We start from the raw sequence: 19,422 nt of genomic DNA on the forward strand, positions 1-19,422 counted from the left end.
TCCTCCTGTCTAACCACACAGAACCCCCTCCTCCTGAAGGCCTTCCATTCCCCAACGTCTGGCTTGCTTAGACGTCTGCAGGGTTGTAGCTGTCAAAAAGTGACATCATCTGCGGAGAATTTGCTATTTAAATATTCCCCCCCAGCACACAACCAACGGCTCTAAGGGTTCCCCGAGGGTCATGAGGACCAATGAGCCCCCTGAAGCACAACATGTCGACATGAGCCTTCTCTCAGGTTGCATTTCCCCTGCAGACACAGAAACACTGAAGTGACAAAAGCCAGCTGGAAGGTGGTGGTCAGGTAAAAATCCATTGGCTTCAATGTGATTTTCTTTTTGTAACACCTAACCACTCTAAATAAACTTTATTTATTTAATCAGCTTTACAACAAAGTTTAACCTATTTGTTTTTTTGGAATGTTTTTTAGGGTGTTGCTCCGATCACCGAAACAGCCAGAACCAGGTAGCACACGAATCTGTCTTGGCCAGTCACTGATTTTTTCCTACATTTAACTATTATTGTTTACTGAAAGCTTCAATTTTTCTGTGAACATTAAAAACTTGAAACGTTATTTCAGTCCAAACAGATGCCAAGTCGTTGCCAAATTATTACTACATCAATATTTATGAAAGGAACCTTTCTTTGACCCTTGTGCTATCCTATGGGGTCAAGATGACCATTGATGTGTTCTCCCTACCATGACAAAGGTGGATAAAGGTGGAAAGGATTTCATATTATCCATGGACACCAGTGAAGATCACAAATCAGTGAAGAAAAAAGGTTCAGTGCACTGTCTAGTGGGTCTAGATGACCCAACTCCCAATGTTAAAGTGCCTAGGATAGCACAAGGGTTAAAATCCAAATCACCACAAAAAAAGAGCCGTAACAAAGTAGCGTGGACGCTGCTTTAGATTAGGATTTTTGTGATTCGGAGGAGAGGAGACATTGGAACATCATACCAACCCTGACCGACTACTCACATCCAAGTCTAGAATTAGTCTAAAAATTACTGATTTTTATTCTGATATGGTCTTTTAGTTTAAGTACGTATATTTTTATAATAGGTCTATTATAAAAGACAGATAAAGTTTGAAGTCCTCACTTATTCTCCAGATCATCGGACAACAACATTTGTTTTTCCAGTATGCAGTTATAGCAAAAAATAAAAATAAAATGTAACTAAAAATACCAACAAAACCTAGTAATAAATGTTTTTATACACTAAAACAAGACAAGGCACAGCATCAATATGTCTCAAATCTTGAGACAATTCTTTTTTGGGGGGGGGTTTGCTTTTTTAAAAAACATTTCTTTTCCCCCAAAATGCAAATATACGGTGGCCCAGAAGGGTCACAACACAACACTATAGATTTTGCAACACAACGCAAAATGACACACTACACTTCATCACAACAATAAAAAATAAACCTGCAACACAAAACAATAAACAATAACTCACAAAAAAAGTAATAAATAAATAAACAAACAAACAAACCAAAAGTAAATAAAAAATAGCTTGTGCAACAAAAAAAAATAATGATAATAACATTAATAGTTTTTTTTTTGTAAGTTTATTGCGTGTTTGTTTGAGCATTTTAGCATTTACAACCATAAAAAATAAAATATGAATGTGTATAAATGTGCATTTAATGAACAGAAAACACTGGGATTACTGTTTTTATTGGTAATATACATTAAAACTCAACAAAAACTAAATTTAAAAAAAGAAAATATGCAGAAAATTACGCATAATGATGCAATAGTTTCTAGATCTACGAAATGTGCAATATTGTTGAATATTTCTTTGGTATAATGATGGAATATGGCCGTTCTTTGCATCACTTTGATATTTATGACACTTGCACATGCTGATTTTTGAGATGCAGACTCAATGGAATCCAATTTTGTATGCTTTGCCTCTAGTCTTTAAGTTTAAAAGTCTGTGAAGCACTTTGTGTCACCAAAGGTCTGACAAGTGCTTTATAAAGTTTGATTATATTTTTGTTTAAACTTTGCTGCGTCTGAAATCCAGGTAAACAGATAACAGTTTTCACCCTCAAAAAGACAAAACTTCTAGAAAATCTTCTCAACTTGTAAATATGTTCTTGATTATTAAAGTTTGAATTTTAATGCTTCAAAAAGTTTTCCACATTGACATCCAGCAAAAATGCCTCCACACCTTTGGCAGATTGTCACACATCTGAATGTTCCAGTCACCACTAAACTGTGAAAAGCTCTGTTTTTATGGAAGTATGCACACCTGCTGAACATCAATTCATCCAGGCCTGATGATTGGCACCATATGGCTCAAACTTCTTCTGTTCAAAGGGAACTTCCACATTCCCCCCAAAATGTTCTTTTCTTGGTTCAATTTAATCCCAATATTTGAACGTGTGGTGAAATAGGGTTAAATTTTGTTTAAGGTTGTGTGTGTGTAATTCCAAGGCCACACACTTCCCTGCCCAGAAATGAAACTGGTGTTTACTCCTCACTAAAGAATTGCTTATATTTTTTTGGTTTTCCCTGAAAGATCTAAAGCAGATTCTTCATCAAACTTAGCATTTGAGGGAAACAAAAAAAAAATCAAATCTCTGAAAATGCTTTAAAAGCATCTCAGTTCCTTTGTGTGCATCTTAGAACCCTCTGCTTTTACAGTTTTTGTAAATAAAAAAAAACACACTTTGAGCATTTCTTTCTTTTTTTTTTTTGCACTTTGGGTTAGCTTACTGTTTTATTTAGACATTTGCAGGGGCGGAGCTATGGGGGACTGCCCCCTCAACCCCCCCCCCCCCAAATTTTTGAGTCAATATTAGTATTTTCACAAGGATTAAGAAAGTATCAATATTAGCTTCTTTAAGGGCGCATTTACACTGCATGGTTCAAGTGACCCAATTCCCATTTTTTGTACTCTCGTGTGGCACAGATCGGATATGCGCTGATTTTGCTGTCCGAGGACAGCTGGAGCCCCGTCAGCGTGTTGCCTTTCAGCCTCAGGCTTCGCTATTTCCGATCCGGTCCCGGTCGGGACGCAAACGGTAACTAATCAAGCGGGACACCGTTGCTCTGGAACAGGTAGCAGCTGTTTATTTCTTTGCTTGGATCAAACAGTTGGAAATGCTGCTACGTTGTCCTCAGAACGTCTACTATTGATAGTTTCAGCATTGTAGTGTAAATGCAAAAATCGGATACGGGTCACTTTTAAAAGGTGATGTGAGCGGGTCATCAAAAAAATCGGATATAGTCAGAAAATCGGATATGGGCATCAAGAGCTGCAGTGTAAATGCAGCCATTGTGTTTCAAAAAAAAAATTAAAAATTTTTATACTGCTGTTTTTTTATAGTAATGAAAAGAAATAAGATAAGATAAGATAAGATAAGATAAGATATGATATGATAGGATTTCACGGAGGGACACTGAGTTTTTACAGCAGCGAAGAGAGAAATATGGGAGTTAGAAAAACAAATAGCAAGAGTAATAATAAGAACAGAGGTAGAAAATTTTGTAGTAAAAGTAAACGTCATAAATAAATAAGTAAATAAATAATAAAACTGTTTAAAATCCATTTTTCTTTTCATTTGTAATAGTCTACCATTATGTTGCTTTCAATTGCCACCCTTCCAAAGTCTTATTCCGCCACTCAAAGAAAATGTTCTAGCTCCTCCTCTGGACATTTGACACCGTGGATGAGCGATTCGTGGAGCTTCTTACTTTAAAAACAGTTAGGATGAGAAGAAATGAATATATTTTTTCAAATTTTACCAAATTTTGCGCCGTAGGATGAGAACAAAAGTGTTATATATGTCAAACATCTCTGTGCTGTAAAAACAATCATTATTTGTTTCATACTCCTGTAAACTGGAGGTCCCTGCACATTTTTTGTGTGACTTGGGAGAAAACTCATTGAGCATGACTGCATCCCCTCTCCAGATTCTGATGGATAACGATGATAACTGGCTCGGGAGGGTTTTTCAGCCCCAGCTTACAATCATAAAAATGTCAGCCTCACATGACAAAGCTCATTTTTTAAAGGACTCTCCTTCTGCTATAGCTGTTGAACTCCCGCATGAGAAACAAAAAAAAAAAAGAAAGAATTCAGCATGGCTCATAAATTGTGCAAACTCTGGGTAGATCCAAGAGGAGATTCTTCTTATCTTAAAACAGTAATAAATAGATAAATAGACATTGTGGAAATGACAATACAACATGTGTCTTCAATTGACAAAAACAGGGAAAGCCCCAGAGACTCAATAAGGTTTCTGAGGAGATCAGATAAACATGGATCCGTGCAGACGCCTGGACGCTTTTGGCGAGATTTTCTATACTTGCAATCACACAAAGAGACTGCCAGGAGAAGTCCAGGGTTGAAATATATATAAATATATATATATATATATATATATATTTTAGGAAATTCATCCTGCTACCCCGTTACTCAAAAAGATCTCTGAGGAAATAGATGCTCTAACTCTTGTAGCAGAAACCGTTTTCAGGAAAACAGTTCATCATGGTAGATAGCCCAGACAAAAGTGTTGTGATGTATCACCTGAAGGAAGTGTGCGATGTACATGTACTCCTCAGTCCATCAATTTTCTTAGACAGTAAGTACTTTAGAGATCACTCGATGGTTATTCAGTACAATAACTACACAGATTTAAATGTCAGAAAATAAAATCTATTTGCTTGGGAGAAATTTTGCAGCACTGGGTCAGCACCTGTTTTTCATGTCAGGGACGAATGAAATATTGAAAACAGAGCAACAGTGTAGCTTTTGATTTCTAACCCCCCCCCCCCCCCCCCCCCCCCCCCCAAAAAAAAAATGCTGATGTTGAGTAAGCACACAAGGGAAAGTTGCACAAGTATAAAAGGGGAAGAGGACCTGGAAGTTTCTATCAGCAGCTGTGCTGACCTCCAGCCATTCATTTGTTTCTGTGTGTGGGGTAGTCTGGGGAGTTGCGGTGTCTGTGTGCGTCTGTGTTGTCAGGAGGGGTTAGCGTGGCAGGCTGATGAAAGTTTGGGGGTTTAAAGAGATGAGCCATGGAGCTGCCGTCCAAATCATGCTTCATTTGTGCAGTAAAGATTCCCCAGCTGTCCTGAGGATAAGCCAGTGTGCTTATGTGATTAGGATACATGGCACCGTGGCTAGACTAGGCGCCTCTGACCCGGAGAATGTAGAGATGGGAGGGAAAAAGATGGACTGATGATGCAGAAAAAAACAAGATAAAAGCTAATTCTTTCAATTTTTAAGGCCCAGGGAAAACAAATCAACCTGTCACTGTCCTAACAATTAAATCAAGGGTGACACATAAAGAGAACCCGCAATTCAAAAGCAAAAACTAAAGCCATAGCTTTGAGTCAGTGCATACAGTAAACCTGTTGCAGATGCCACAAATATTTGGGTGTGTTATCTTCCTTATTTATAGCGCAATGGCAAGATTGTATGAATCCTGATCATTGACTGACCACCTTCCCTAAACAGCAATTGCACACTGGTTCCATATAGCTAAAATCCCATAGACCTGGAGAAATGAACAGCTTTTTACTCAGTCATACTATCACGTTCTCGCTAATCATCATTTTTTGAATGATATTTTTTCTGTAGTGCAAGTTATTCAAGTTTTTATTACCTGCCCACATAGATGCCTCAATAAAAATACATGATCTTGTGTCAAATGTTCCAAATGTTTGACAGACAGTTTGTGCTTCTAAGTGTATTTTAATGTTCATTCCTCGCAAAAAAACCTCAGTAATACCTTAGTAATCTGTGAGCCTGGTTTATCAGTTTTATTTATTTATTTATTCATTTATTTACCCCTGGCACCTGGGGTCTCCGTGGATTTGTGTTCTGTCTTTGCTTTATCCCAATTTCAAATTTAGGTTTATCCTCAGAGTGATTAATAGCTCCCAGGCACAGAAGAAAGGGCATCCGAGGGATGCCGTACAAATCAAATTATAAGACAATATAAAAAAAAAAACTCTGTGTTTCTAGAAAACAAAAAATAAAATATGCAACACACACTAAACCCAATTGAAGTTAAATAAAGTTGTAAAGAATTTGTAGAAATTGCATTCAATTGTATTTTTTTGGATGGATTTTGCTGAATAATTGCAATAGGAACCTTCAAGAGGTGCATTGTGGTATAATAAAGATGTAATCTACATATTTCATAAAGGAAATAGTAACAAACCTTGTGTGCAACAAATGTGTAATTCATTTAAAATAATAATAATAATGATAAATATACATCCTGAAATCTGGAGTTGAATTAGTTTTGTGTTTTAATATGAGGTGTGAGGTTGGAAAATAGGTTTGAGGAGCAGCAGGTCTGAAGATTGGCGTTTGAGATGAACTATAAAACCACAAGTTAAAAAAACATCAAAATAAAACGTTGCAGGGATTCAGCCGAGACGAGCCGAAAATGGGGGAGTAATTATTACAGTTGTCAGCTGTGGTAATTAAAACTCATTATAAAACCTGTGGGGCATCAAACCAACGAGGGAGTTGTTACATTTGTTTAATTCAGTTTTTTCTGCTTGTTACACGAAAATACATGACAGAGACAAAAGAAAACTGTAGATAAAATCCAATTTTGACATGATATGAAACTGCAGAGGGTAAAAGAAAATGATTAGATAGAAAATTACCTTTTTTAATCTATGAAATTAAACGTTTTTTTGTTTTTTTTTACAAATTTTTTAATGAAATGAAGCACGTGCTCCGTAGGTTTGTTGACCATATTTCTTCCTGACTGAATTTAAGTGTCACCATGTCATGTGGATGTGTTGCCCTTTTACTCATATCCCAACTAAATATGGCAGAAAACATACAAGTCAGTAAACTTTCAGGTCATGGAGCTTTTATTTGTTAAAAAGTCTCAATACACACAGCAGGAACGTTTGCAGAACGTATGAAATGCAATCTTCCTAAGTGTTAATGCAGTAAAACGTTCTATTAGAAGGTCTTGCCTTCAAAAAGTCTTCCCTTTTTCCAGACTGCAGTTGAAAATAGGAATATTGAATCAGAATATTCTTAATCTGTCTTGCCTGGATAAATAAAGGTTTAATGAACAAATTAAAAAATACAGATTTCCGTACTAATTACGGAAGCCCAAAGAAGTCGCAAATGAAAAGCAACTGAGTTCCCCACTCACTGCTTCTGTCTTTGTCACCCCTCTGACCCAGTTTGATGTGGGAATAGGAGCCAAAGGGACAGTAATCCCATCTACAAATGCAAGATGGTTTGCTTTAGCTGCATTCCCACCCGTAGGTTTTTGTGGCCAGAATTTGCCAACTAAATTGAATCCTTAAGGCTCGCAGGGTTTCGTTTAACACAGAGGCACTCGAGAGTCTGACGCTGCAGACTTAACAAGTGGTGGTGGGCTGCTTCAATGGGGGCCCTCAGAAGCAATGAAGAAAGGAAAGAACACATTGTCAGTGGGGGGTGAGCCTCTATTTTGTGTGAATTTGGTCATTTGTTGGCTGAGATCAGCTCCTTAAGATTACTGTTGATGGTGTGTCTCTGTGTGTGTGCGCTGTGGGGCCGGACTAAATTGTTAATCCATTGATTTTGCCGGAGTTAACAAATTGGCAGGAATCCAGCAGAGACTTAAGTCACAATTAGAGTGAGGCATATATATGGAAAGGAGGTGGTGGGAAAGTGGGAAAAAAAACAAAACAAAACATGTTTTTAATCACAGAAAAACGTGAAACGTGTTAAACTTGTGTGCACCGAGTGATTTGTTTTTTTATCTGATATTTAGATGGGAACCATTGACAAAACATTAGCAGTGTCTGTTTTCCATCTATAAGCATTTTAGTCTGTTGTATTTGAAGACCTACTCCGATGAAAATGGTGGTTGTGGTTTTTCTAATGTGTTTTTGTGGCATTTTTCTGAAGATGAAGGAGAAATATAAAAAGATTAAGCTCAAAATTGCATTTCCGAGTATTTCTTTATACAAATCATTGTGAAAAAGGAAGAAAACGAAAAAAAATTCTGTTTGAAAAAAATAAATAAACATGTTTGTGACGTAGAAAATACGCTGGGCGGGCCACAAATTCCCTGCTGCTCCATTCTGATGCATCCACTTGCAGACATATAGATCCACGTATGCCTTTGTTTTCCTCGCTAGAGCTGGAATCTGGATCTAAACTGTACGGCTGGATAGCGCCAATTTTGCTCCCCATTTTTGTTGCACCAGGAATGTTAGGTTGGGGATGAGGGTGAGGGTCTGTAAGGTAGCAGAAGAGAGTATTTTATTTTTAATTTTGACTAAAATCGGAATAAATCTAATTAGAAGACCACTGGGAATGATAATAATAAGAACTCCTTGATGCCTATTGTTGCAAATATGCACCAAACCACTTTTGTTCCAAAACTACCTTAATTTTGCATGACAGCAAAAAATGAACTGAGTTTTTTTTTCCTCGTTGTTGGATATAATCAGGCATCCAGGGATTAAAATAGATCAAAAGTTGATTGGAAATGGTCTTTAATTAAAAAAATGGCACAACTTTCCAGTTACAGCCCAATAACATAAATTTCTTTTTTCCTTGAAAAACACTGATAGAGCAGTATATTCCTGGCAATTTAAACACGAGAATCATTGTTACACTGCCTAAAAAAGAGATTAAAAAGCTAATTTCAAGGATGATGGAACAAGAGCTTGTTGTCAAACACACTGACCTGTAGACAGGCTCTGAGATCCTTCTAACATGTTAAAACAGGACAGTGAAAGCCCAACTATTTGGGACAAAGAAACATTCCTCATGTAGGTGATACTTGTGTTTTCTCACGTCTGTGTTTTCAATTATGCTTGTTGAGAGAGGCGAGTAAGATTACCATGAAAAAAAAAAAAAAAAAGCACTTATCATGCTCGACAGATTTTGCTGTAGCCTTGCAGGAATGGTCCACCACCTTGACTTATTGAATTATGGAGAAGCTGTCGACAGGTTGAGCAACTGTCTCCTTTCCTCTTTTTTCCCCTAAATTCACATTATTCAACACGGCGCTGCAGCTGTCACCTTGAGCTCCATTCCTCAGCAGCAGTCAGCCGGGGTAGACAAGCACACCTTGCAGTCCCAAATGTCATTGACCCCGTGTCTGTCTTGTTCACCCTGCTCCTCAAAACCCAGGTCAAATTAGAGGAGAGGCTTAGACTTCAGTGGCATTTTTCGTGTGCATTTAGTGGTACTGCACTCACTTCAATGTCAGCTCCTCGTGCAGAAGAACAAAGCCACAATCAGGAAAGAATTAGGTGATTGACCAAAAGAATGATTCATGCTTCAGTAAATGTTTGTAGTTTGACTAATTTCAAACTAAAGGGGGCTCGTTTTGGAAACACATTGTGTTCCTGTTAGAGGCTGTATTGGAACCAAAAGTACCATATTTTTGCACTATATGTCACTCTTAATATTTTTCATAAAGCAACTGCACACTTTATAACCTGGAGCGCCTCATATATGGATTAATTCTGGTTGTGCTTACTGATGTTGAAGGGATTTTTGAAAGCTATACACGGTTCCCTATCAAAAGGTTTGGTTGGATGTTATTTTTAAAATGCTAATTCAGCTAATGTGTATCAGTGTTGGAATGTGTTTCTTTATGTGTTATTATATGGAGGTATTGTGAACATGCCAACATGGCTAAGGGTGTATTCAGACTGGAAAAGTCTGCTGGTCCTGATCTGTTCCTGGAACTATTCCTGATCAAGTACAGAACCTTGCATTTGGTCTTTAATTAGACTGCCGTCAACAGGAGATTTCTGTTCCAGACCAAAGCTTGTAAACAAAACCAAGTGACTAAAGAGCTCTTCAGTCATTGGCCAGGAAGTTTGAGGGCGGGGCAAAGCAAGAGAAAGAATAATGGAAGTCTGACGCTTTGCAGTCCTTGTCGCGATAGTTCACTTGTTCAAACTTTATATTTTGAACGTCTGCATCAACGTCAGGTACAACACTTTTTATTGCTGCTTTGATGTGGCAGAGGTGTGCTGCAAGGCGGTTACTGAGGAGGAGACGCTGATAATTGTTTATGACATATAGATTGTTGGAAAAGACAGTATTGATAACCCCCTTGTTAACTCTTTTTTTAAAAGTTGTATTTAATTATTGTTCTCTTCTTAACTTTCTTCCGTCTTTAATAAGTGACTGTGTATTAGAATAGCAGTAAATGTGTGATTAAAATTCTCCTGATTCATAAATGTTGATAAATTGATGAAATGTTTAACATGTAAAAAAAACAAAAAACATCATGAATTTAATTATCATGGATATGGGAGCAAAAGTTTTTAAAAAAAACTTGCGATTATAAAATAATGTGGTGATGCAGCACAGTAGCCCATAGTCTTTTATAATTATCTGCCTTGCTGTGAGATGCTGATGTGATGTAACCAAGTAGAATTAAATGTAATGTGTAAGGATTATTTGGAGTTGAAGTGAAATCTGTACACATACATTATGTTGGCAGTATTCTTTTACTCTACAAGTCTTTAGTCTCACAGACATCAGAACTGGGAATCTTTCATGAAACGGAAGAAAGGTTAAACACTTGATGATGTTGCAATTGTGGCTCCACTTGTTGCACGAACAAGCAATTACTAAACAGGTGCATTTTTACCAAAAGAATCAGGGACATTTCAGCAAAGTGACAGATGCAAGAAACACGCTGACTTTCCGTGAAAACGCTCAGCCAAATTCGGCCACGTTTTCCTTTCTTGAGCAGTTTACCTCTCCATCTACTCTTGTAATAAGTGAATGTGTTGCCCTGCAGCACTTTCTTCTCCTTAAATCAAAGGTCGAGTTGTTTTTATTGAAACATTTCTTCATATAAAACATTTTTCAGCGGTATTTAAGCACTTTCTAAGGCTCTCAGAATTATTAATTTCCACTTTACCTCTTTATTTCTGCCAATTTTGCAGCACTTGAGGAAAAGCAAATACATGCAAAGCCGAGTGGTGTTTAAAAATGGAAGGTCATTAAAGTGTGAGCATGCAGTTGTAAATGATTACTTTTTATTTGAAGCCAGCTCTGACTGGTGACTGCAGGGAATTATGACATCACTGTGGCTGGTGCAGAAGGTGGCTGGTGAGGACCAGGCCTGCCTGCATGGAGCCCTTCCAGAAACACAGTAACCTTCCAACGAAGCTATGAGGAGGTGTTCAATTTCATCCAAGCTGGCAGCGCCTCTGACAGAAAGAGAAAATTAACGTGAAGCGGATCTGCCACCTTCCACTCTGAGCCTCAAACCACACATTCTGTGACAAGTTTCGGTGGGTAACGAGCTGAACTGAATTTGCACAGCCGCCTGCGGAGAGAGGAGCTGCTCCGGAACAGGGAAAGGTGCTGCAATCAGATGTTTTGTTGTTAACTGAGAATATCCGGCAGTCGAGACTGCTGCTGATTAATGTGCAGCAGGTGCTGGGTGTCTAGACTTGGAGAGAGAAGCACACACTTGAGTAATTGACAGTGCAGGTGCATCTTGGGCTTTAGCCAGCATTTGGGCCCAGTGCAGCGTGTTTTAGCTGCGCAACATGACATTTCCAGGACTTGCGCATCAAAATCAAGTGGTTCCAATTAAAAGAACTGTCAGAGAAAACGGTAAGTTTGCTTGTTAAGCATCTTTCAACTATTAAGGATTTTTTTTTCACACTGACATCTATTAATGCAATTTTGTGAGTTAAGCTTTTGGCTTGTTTAAATGATGTAAAATGACTTGGCAAGCTGTCTGGAATAAAAACTCTCCTGACTTAGTCCACTTAATCGTAAAAAGCTGGTGGGTTTGGCTTCCTCTGTTGACTGAGAATGGTCAGAGCCAAGAAATATAATCAAATGTTCTTGAAAAAGCCAGTCGTGGTGGGCAGCACCGATGGGATAATGTCACCTGATATGTGGTGATATTAGGAAAACGGTGTGATGTTACTGTCTCATACATAGTTGTGTTAGTGTAACCTTACAATGGTCAGGGTGGGGCTTTTTCCTGCAGCATATGCCTGCTTTAACTTTCTTCTTCTGCCAGTGAGTTATCAGTGACTAAAAACACATTTCTGAGATTTTTTCAAGTCAAGTTCCCCTAAAATGTGGGCAGTTTTCGATGCAATCATAGTTTAGCGCAAATGTTCAGCAGTGGAGTGAGCCCTAACTGATCTGTGTTCAATTTACTGTGATGCCAGTCTTGTACCCTGACCTGTGTGGCTGCTCCTGGCTCAAGGCCCTCGCTGGCTATCAGTCTCCGGGGCTAAGAGGATAATGTGTTAGCTGATATCTTAGCTCAGTGTGGTGCTGAAATGAGAAAAAAGGGGGAGTGTGGAGGAGGTAATGATGGACCACTTCGGTTTCTCCTGAGAATGTGAAATTCAGGCTCAATCACAGAGAGTGTGGTTGATACACAGAAACAAATACGGTAAACCTTCTTTTTATTTTATTTTTATTTTAAATCTGCGAAGTTCCTTTCAGACAGAATTTCAAAATTCCATTTCTTTTTGATGTTTTATGGCATCAGAAGGAAATGTTGGGGTAAAATGAGGCCTGAACCAATGTTTGCTCCCAGCTTCAGCTAAAAGAAAAGCATTATTTATGGTTAAGACCAGCTCACTAAACGCAAATTCAGAACAAAATGCTGTAGAATCAAATGTGGATCCGGTGCCAGCCAAGGGTGCTCTTTCTGTGCTAACCCTGAGCCTCTCCAGTTATGGATCACAGAGTTGGAGAAGCAGCTAATAGCTCTTTCTAGCTGGGTCTGTGCTAAATACTCCCTCCACCAAAATAATTCCTCTGAGAATCAATGAGCCCATTCTTTAGTGAGCTGTAGTTTGCTTGATGGTCCCAACCTCAATGTGAAACATTAGACAGCAATGGGGAAAACATAAAACATAATACTTGTGTGACCAGCTTGTCATCGGATGCGTTAAGAATTTTGCCCAAGATAGTGAGGGAGCGGCTGCAGAGGGTATTATGCTTTCTGCAGATTGAATCACAGCACTGATGAACAGAGAAGGAGTAACTTTTGATGGGTAAATTTCAGCTACTTTTTTGACTAAAAGTCAAACTCAAAATAATCTGTTGGCGCATTTATACGTTTTTTTGATCCCCTATTTATTCGTATAAAACTCCGATCAACATTTGAGCTGTTTTTAATTTAATTATAATTGTGGAGTTTTTATCTAAAATTAAAAAAAACATGTAGTTTTCTTTTACATAGTTTCTACAGAGTGCCAGGAGTTCATTAAGTATGATGGGAATTAATTTTCTGTGTCGTAATTTGAACATTAGGTGGGCGACAGCACGTTTCGGCCAGATGACATTGCAAGAATCGTGTCCCGTCAACCAATCAGGGGCTCAGCTTCGGCCTGTGATGAGCGGGTGGAGTCCAAAACCAACATGGAAGAAACATTCTCCTGAACTTTATGATATTTTTTTTTCTATTTGCATCAAAAAATGATAAAATGGTACTCTTATTTTATTTTTATTTTTCATTTTGTTTGGGTCACAGAGAGACGGAAGTATTGCTTAACGCGTCATTCAGACGCAGCTCATGCAGAAGATGGTGAAGTTCACCGTACTGGGAGAGTCTCTGAATGATCTTATGAACGTCCGAATTCTTTCCATATTCCCTAACAGTTTTAAAATGCGGCATCGCTCGGTTAGCATTGCGGTTGTGTAGTTGTAAGGTTCACTCACGCAGTTCATGAATACAGTCATTCAGTTATCTATGCGCACGTTCAATTAATGGCAGCCATGAAACGCCGGACACCATGCTCACTATTTTATTTTTAAAACAGAAAGTATGAGATCACTTCTTTTACAAAAAGTGATATTTAAACACCATTTCTTCATCTTTTGAACATACAAAAAAGAAGTCTTCACAATTCATAAACATGTAAACAATATAATTTTTCACAGTCAATGCTCCCATGAAGCCTACAACCTTTGGACAGCAGCTCCTCCAGGAGAGTCAAGTTTATGAACACATTTGTGGACACGGGTTGACCAGCGAATCTGAAGCATGTCAAAAGAGAAGCGTCTGTCGCAAATTTGATGCGAGAATCATGTTCAGTGTGAACGCATGCAGCATTAGAACTTGTGAGTTGCACAGAGCAACCCCAGCCCCCATCCCTTCCCTGTTGCTGAGAGCTCTCTGTTTACATGCTCGTCTGGGATGCTAGCTTACATCCCCTCACACCCCCAACCTAACACTAGCCATGCAACAATATGGAGAGCAATGTCGGAGCCAGATACCAGCTCAGATGAGGAAAACAAAGATGGATCTATTTGTCTGAGAGAGGACTCCATCAGAATAGAGCAGAGCAGCGAGCTTGTGTATCATCCACGTCACAACTACAGTCTTTTTCAAACTGCATTATTTCTTTGGCTCCTGATCCACAATTGCCACAGCAATTTGAATAAAGAAACACGAAGACATGCAGTTCTAAACTTAATTTCCTTAATAGAAAAATGGCATTTCAAAAACACAATTTTTATCAGAGTGAGTATTTAATCGTACTGTTAATCCTCATTAGACTTTCCTTCTGAACCACAAAAACAGAACTTTTAATTTTTCTTGGAAAATCTCTGGCGTAATAAAACCAGTTTTTTATTTGAAACACACACACACCCTTTTGGTTCATTTTATAGCAGATCAAGATTCCCCTTTAGTCAAAGTGGCACCTTGAGAGCAGGGGCCACAGATTAACCACAGTCTCGTGTCTGTGTTTTGTGGACTGAACTCCATAAAAATGTCTTTCAACTGAAATGGAGCAAAAGCATTTGGTGGAAAAACAAACTTCTCTGTTTCAGTCTTTTACAAATCTGATTTTATTCTTCTGAAGGTCTTCCTCATTCTCCAGTAATTGTTCTTCTCAACCACGAGGATGGCTACCCTTCATCCCGAGAGTTTAGCCTAGCCTTTGACCGCAACATCTCCACTGTCTCACCACAACAACCCAGCTCTGGACGCTTACCAAAACTTCCACCTGCCAGAACTCTGAGGGTGGTTCATGACTGAATAAATTCTAGCAGATCTGCAGGGCTTTCCCAGCTGATGATGGAAGACGTTCAGGGTAATATAACACCCAAGACACAGCAAATCAAAATCAGCGAAACATCACGAAAACCCTCACGAGGATGTAACTGCAAAATCTGTTTTTTATTTCATCTTAGGAGAATGCAAAACCTGCACAGAGTGGCACAGGACAAATTAAGCAGATTTAAACGAAGTGTTCACAGCAGAGCAGCAGCGTAAAGTACCAAAATCAGCTTTGTGTGGCTAAGCCTAAATATTTATAAAAATCAGTTGTAATGGGTCACTCTCCTGGCTGTACCAACTCCCTGCAGTGTCACCATAAACAGAAGCTGATAATCTGGGACTCAGATATCCATGTGAACATTTTCCGGTTAAATTCTAATCCAAACTGTAATTTCTTTCAGACAAAATATTAACATAACAGCAACAATAAGACTATAAATGGTGGAAATGGGAATCCAAACTGGATTTGGACATATATAGCATGTTAAGCTTGCATTGGCCTCATGTTCATGCTCTCCAGTCCATGTCAGACTGCTCAGGTTGTCTATTTGGTTACTATTACTGTGCCTTTGTTTGTACTTCAGTGGAAGCTTACATGAGTTGTAAGAAGAGCCTGTTGCTACAAGACTTGCTGCAAAGGTCAAATGTGCTGTTTTTTGTTTTGTAGAATCCCAGATATAGTGTTTGAAAAATTGTAAGGAATAGCAAAAAAGACTATTTTATACATAATGGAAACGTGAAAGCTTCTAAATAAAGCAGAGAAAGGACAAAATAGGTTCCATCATGTACTGCAGCTAAAACAAAATCATTTGGATATCTAAATAAATATAAGTACAAAAAACGCCATTTTTAATGTGCTTTTTAAATATCAGAAGTGAGAGTGACCCTGTCTTGTTCTGACAGAGAAACATTTGGCAAAAATGCATGGTTTAATGCAATCGTCTGGCTAAAACACCTGCGGCCGAGACAAGAAAAAGGCCCAGTCCTAAAACCTGCCGAAAAGAGGGAAAACAGGACACCTGGTGGGGGCTTTTTCTTGCTGAATCTTCTTTTTATGGTAAACATGAGTTGTAGCTGCTCACACGTCATGCTCCACATACGTCCCATCCCGTTGATTTAATCAATGTGTCATTTTTAGAACTTCCAACTCAAAATCAAGACTAGAATTGGAGCTTTAAACAGAATTAAATCTCATCATGTGACAATGATTTTATCCATCAATCATCAAACTCGAAGTTCAGGACAAATAATTATTTCCGAGTCTGTTCTGAACTTGAAGTCATGTCTAAGTCCAAAGTCAAGACTGGTGATCTGAGATCTAAATTTGGGGTACTTTTGAGTCCTTAATAATTTGTTCAGTACATAAAAAATGTAGAAATTGCAAATGTGTGATTTTCTGTCTCATAATCTAAAAGAATTGAGTCCACAGACATCTGACAGACAGTTCTCAGTTTTAGCTGGAGTTCAATAAATGCATAGCAAACCCACATCTGGGATTTCTGTGGCTCATCAATGAAAAGTTTGTTAACCGTACTGTTGTCAGTTTTATATCCAGTTATTGACACTGGAAAATCATTAAAACCCCTTTTCTGATCATCTTTCAGGCTATTCTAAGTGTTTCCGGTGGTTCTTTTATTTAGGATTTTATTTTTTAACCAAAACCAAGAAACCTGTGTGGTTTTCTAGGACATAGTTTCTGCAGAGCGGCAGGATTAAATTAGAAACTCACCTCTGAATTGTGTATGGGACTGTTGGTGTCGAGCGACACCGCCTCCCTTCTCCTTCCCGTTGAGGAGTGGAGCAGGAAGCTTGCTAACTTTTTCTTCAAACATTTGTTTCTCTGCTCACGGCTTATTCTCTTAATAAATGTCCTCCATTATCAGAAAAATGCCACAAGAACTTGTTAAAAACACGGTTTTCAATGGGGAAGGTTCAGATCCAAATAAAATCACATACGGTGTCGGTTTTGAATTTGAAGACACTAACTTTCTCAGCTAATCTGGTTGAAGTGATGTGACTCCACATCTGAAAAAAAAAGGGGTTTCAGAATAATGTTTTCTTTTTTATAGGTTTTATTGGTCCCTTTTTGTCCTGCAGCAGACTCGTGACCTGTTAAGGCTTTTCCCCTGTCTTTGACCAACTGTAGCTGGGATAGGCTCCAGCAACCCTGTCACCCCCAAAAGATGACTCAGCGGGTTCAGACGATGACCGGATGGAAGTATGATACCTATCCTTTTTGCCATGAAGCTGAGGATGGATCTACAAAGTGAGCAATGCTTGATATTTAAATGTTGTCTTTAACAGATGAGACATAACAGACTCTATAGATAAGAAAAGTTTTATGGTTTTAAAATCACAGGAAATCTTTGCCCAAACTGGCTGAATTTTCAATGTCAGGCTGTTTTAAACAAAGACAAAAAACTAAAAATTCTTTCTTGGTCATTTGTTTTAACGAGGAACAAAACGGCTAAGACTGCAAACGACATAATAAAATGTAGACATAAACTACATAGACACGATTTTAGGTGTCTAAATTAAGTTGAGACAGTTTTTTTAATCCCTTTTTTTATTTCACTTATATGCATAATTTTTGAGTTGTATATCATTTTTACCTCGGTGTTGTGTGAATGATGTCAAAATTGAACCCACCATGTTGAAATCCTATAACCTCATCAGTAAAGGTCCTATTTCAGTGGTTTGTTGTATAATAATGTTTGTTTTTTTACGTTCCTCAGCTCATGAAAGTGTTTGTTTCACAGGATGTAATTGGTCACATCAGGGATGAGGAGAACGAGAAATACAGGTGGAATGTAATGGGAAAACATAAAAGAAAGCCCAAAGCTCCAAGAAGCCCATAAACGTAAAGATCCAGACTGACTTCAGCACATAAAAAAGAGGAGAGAACGGGCTACTGTATGGGAGAGGTCATGGTTCAAGCGTCTGTGAGTTTTACGCTCTGCTGAACCATAACTTTTGACTCCATTCTAAAAGGAGCTGTCTTTCCGTTTGACAAATGGAAACAAGTCAACAAGAACAAAAAAATTTATTTAGGCTTCACAAAAAAGTAATGAGTTCAGAACAATGTTAATGTGACAGAGTGTAAAAATAAACTAATACAAGAAATTTCTGATTTTTAAAGAAATTATTTTTCTCTCAGTTAAAATCTGCCTATGATGCACATCACAGACCTCGCATCTTTTAAGTGGGCCAACTTCCAGAATCTGTGACGGACAAATCCTTCCTCTGTTGCTGGTAAAGCTGCCTCCCCGGTGAATCTGTTGCACCACTGGCGCCTGCATTAGAGCAAAACAAATCCCAGCTGCTTTGAAAATAATTAGGTAAAGGATCAAGCGCAGCAGGGCCGTCTCCTGGCCTGGCGCTGCGGAGGAGACAGGTGCCACCAGCGGCCTAAGCCACTGAAGCCAGGACCTCATAGTACAGAGCGAGAGGGGAACTACTGCCAGTCTCAATCAAACAGAATAAAGAGCCTGAGTGTGTCAGGCAGCACTGGGGTCATGTTTGGATTGTTGCCGCCAGTTCAATGAATCTTTAGCGATTTTTAACTCCATCAAAGTACCAAAGTGATTTACATTGAGGATTCTGGAAGTTCTGGAAGAGAAAGTTGCAGATCAATGTAATTGAAACATGTTTGCATCTATGGAATATTTAAAATAATTTTCATACATTTTAAGTAAAATAATACTTGATTTTGGTTAAAAAATAAAAAAGACAGGCAGTTCATCTTTTTCCAAATAAATAAAAAATGTTGATTTAATAAATTCTTTGTGATGAGATATTCTTAGCAAATTTTAAGTCTGACCACGTGTTGATTTTGGCTCGATACAGGGCGTTCCTGAGCTTATCCTCATGGAAACTCCATTCCTCTGAGGCTTTGGAGTGTCCTGACAGGCTGTCAGTCATTGTCCAGATTCTCCATCATGGTCACCCGGATCAATGGAAGAAAAAACAGGATTGATGGCATTTCCACGTCTGAACTTGTGACACAGTTGAAGCAGCAGACAGATGAGACGTTCCTGGTATTTTATTTTTGTTTTTTTTTTGTTTTGCACTGTAAGGTCAGAGGTTTTCTTTCCGCCCCATGTTGGCATGGCTGCTGCTGGAGTTACTGTGGTCAGGAGGCTTACGGAAAGATGGGGAACATCTGCCCTTTAACCAGGTTCAACCCCTTGACTTTGAACGAGATCTTCCCTGGTTCTAGGAACTTGATAATAAAACCATATTTCATGGCCCTCATCCTGGACACTAATGTCTGATGAAAGGAGAAAGTACAAGTAAACAACAGGACAGAGTGTACCATATTTGTTTGGTAACTTTACAGCTCAGCAGTTATCAATTAAATACTTGTCAGCAACTAATTTAATTCTTACAAATCAAAGTTATAGCTAA

General features: G+C 38.5%; 1 long non-coding RNA gene across 1 annotated transcript; it reads left to right on the plus strand.

The window, feature by feature from the left end:
- The first annotated feature begins 11,060 nt into the window (after nt 1-11,060).
- Nucleotides 11,061-18,745, plus strand: LOC105356275. Its single transcript, XR_910479.3, has 4 exons — nt 11,061-11,591; nt 14,819-15,049; nt 17,085-17,281; nt 17,775-18,745. It is a non-coding gene; the product is annotated as an uncharacterized LOC105356275 (long non-coding RNA).
- Nucleotides 18,746-19,422: the final 677 nt, after the last annotated feature.

This window comes from Oryzias latipes, chromosome 17, assembly GCF_002234675.1.
Source record: "Oryzias latipes chromosome 17, ASM223467v1".
Lineage (NCBI taxonomy): Eukaryota > Metazoa > Chordata > Actinopteri > Beloniformes > Adrianichthyidae > Oryzias > Oryzias latipes.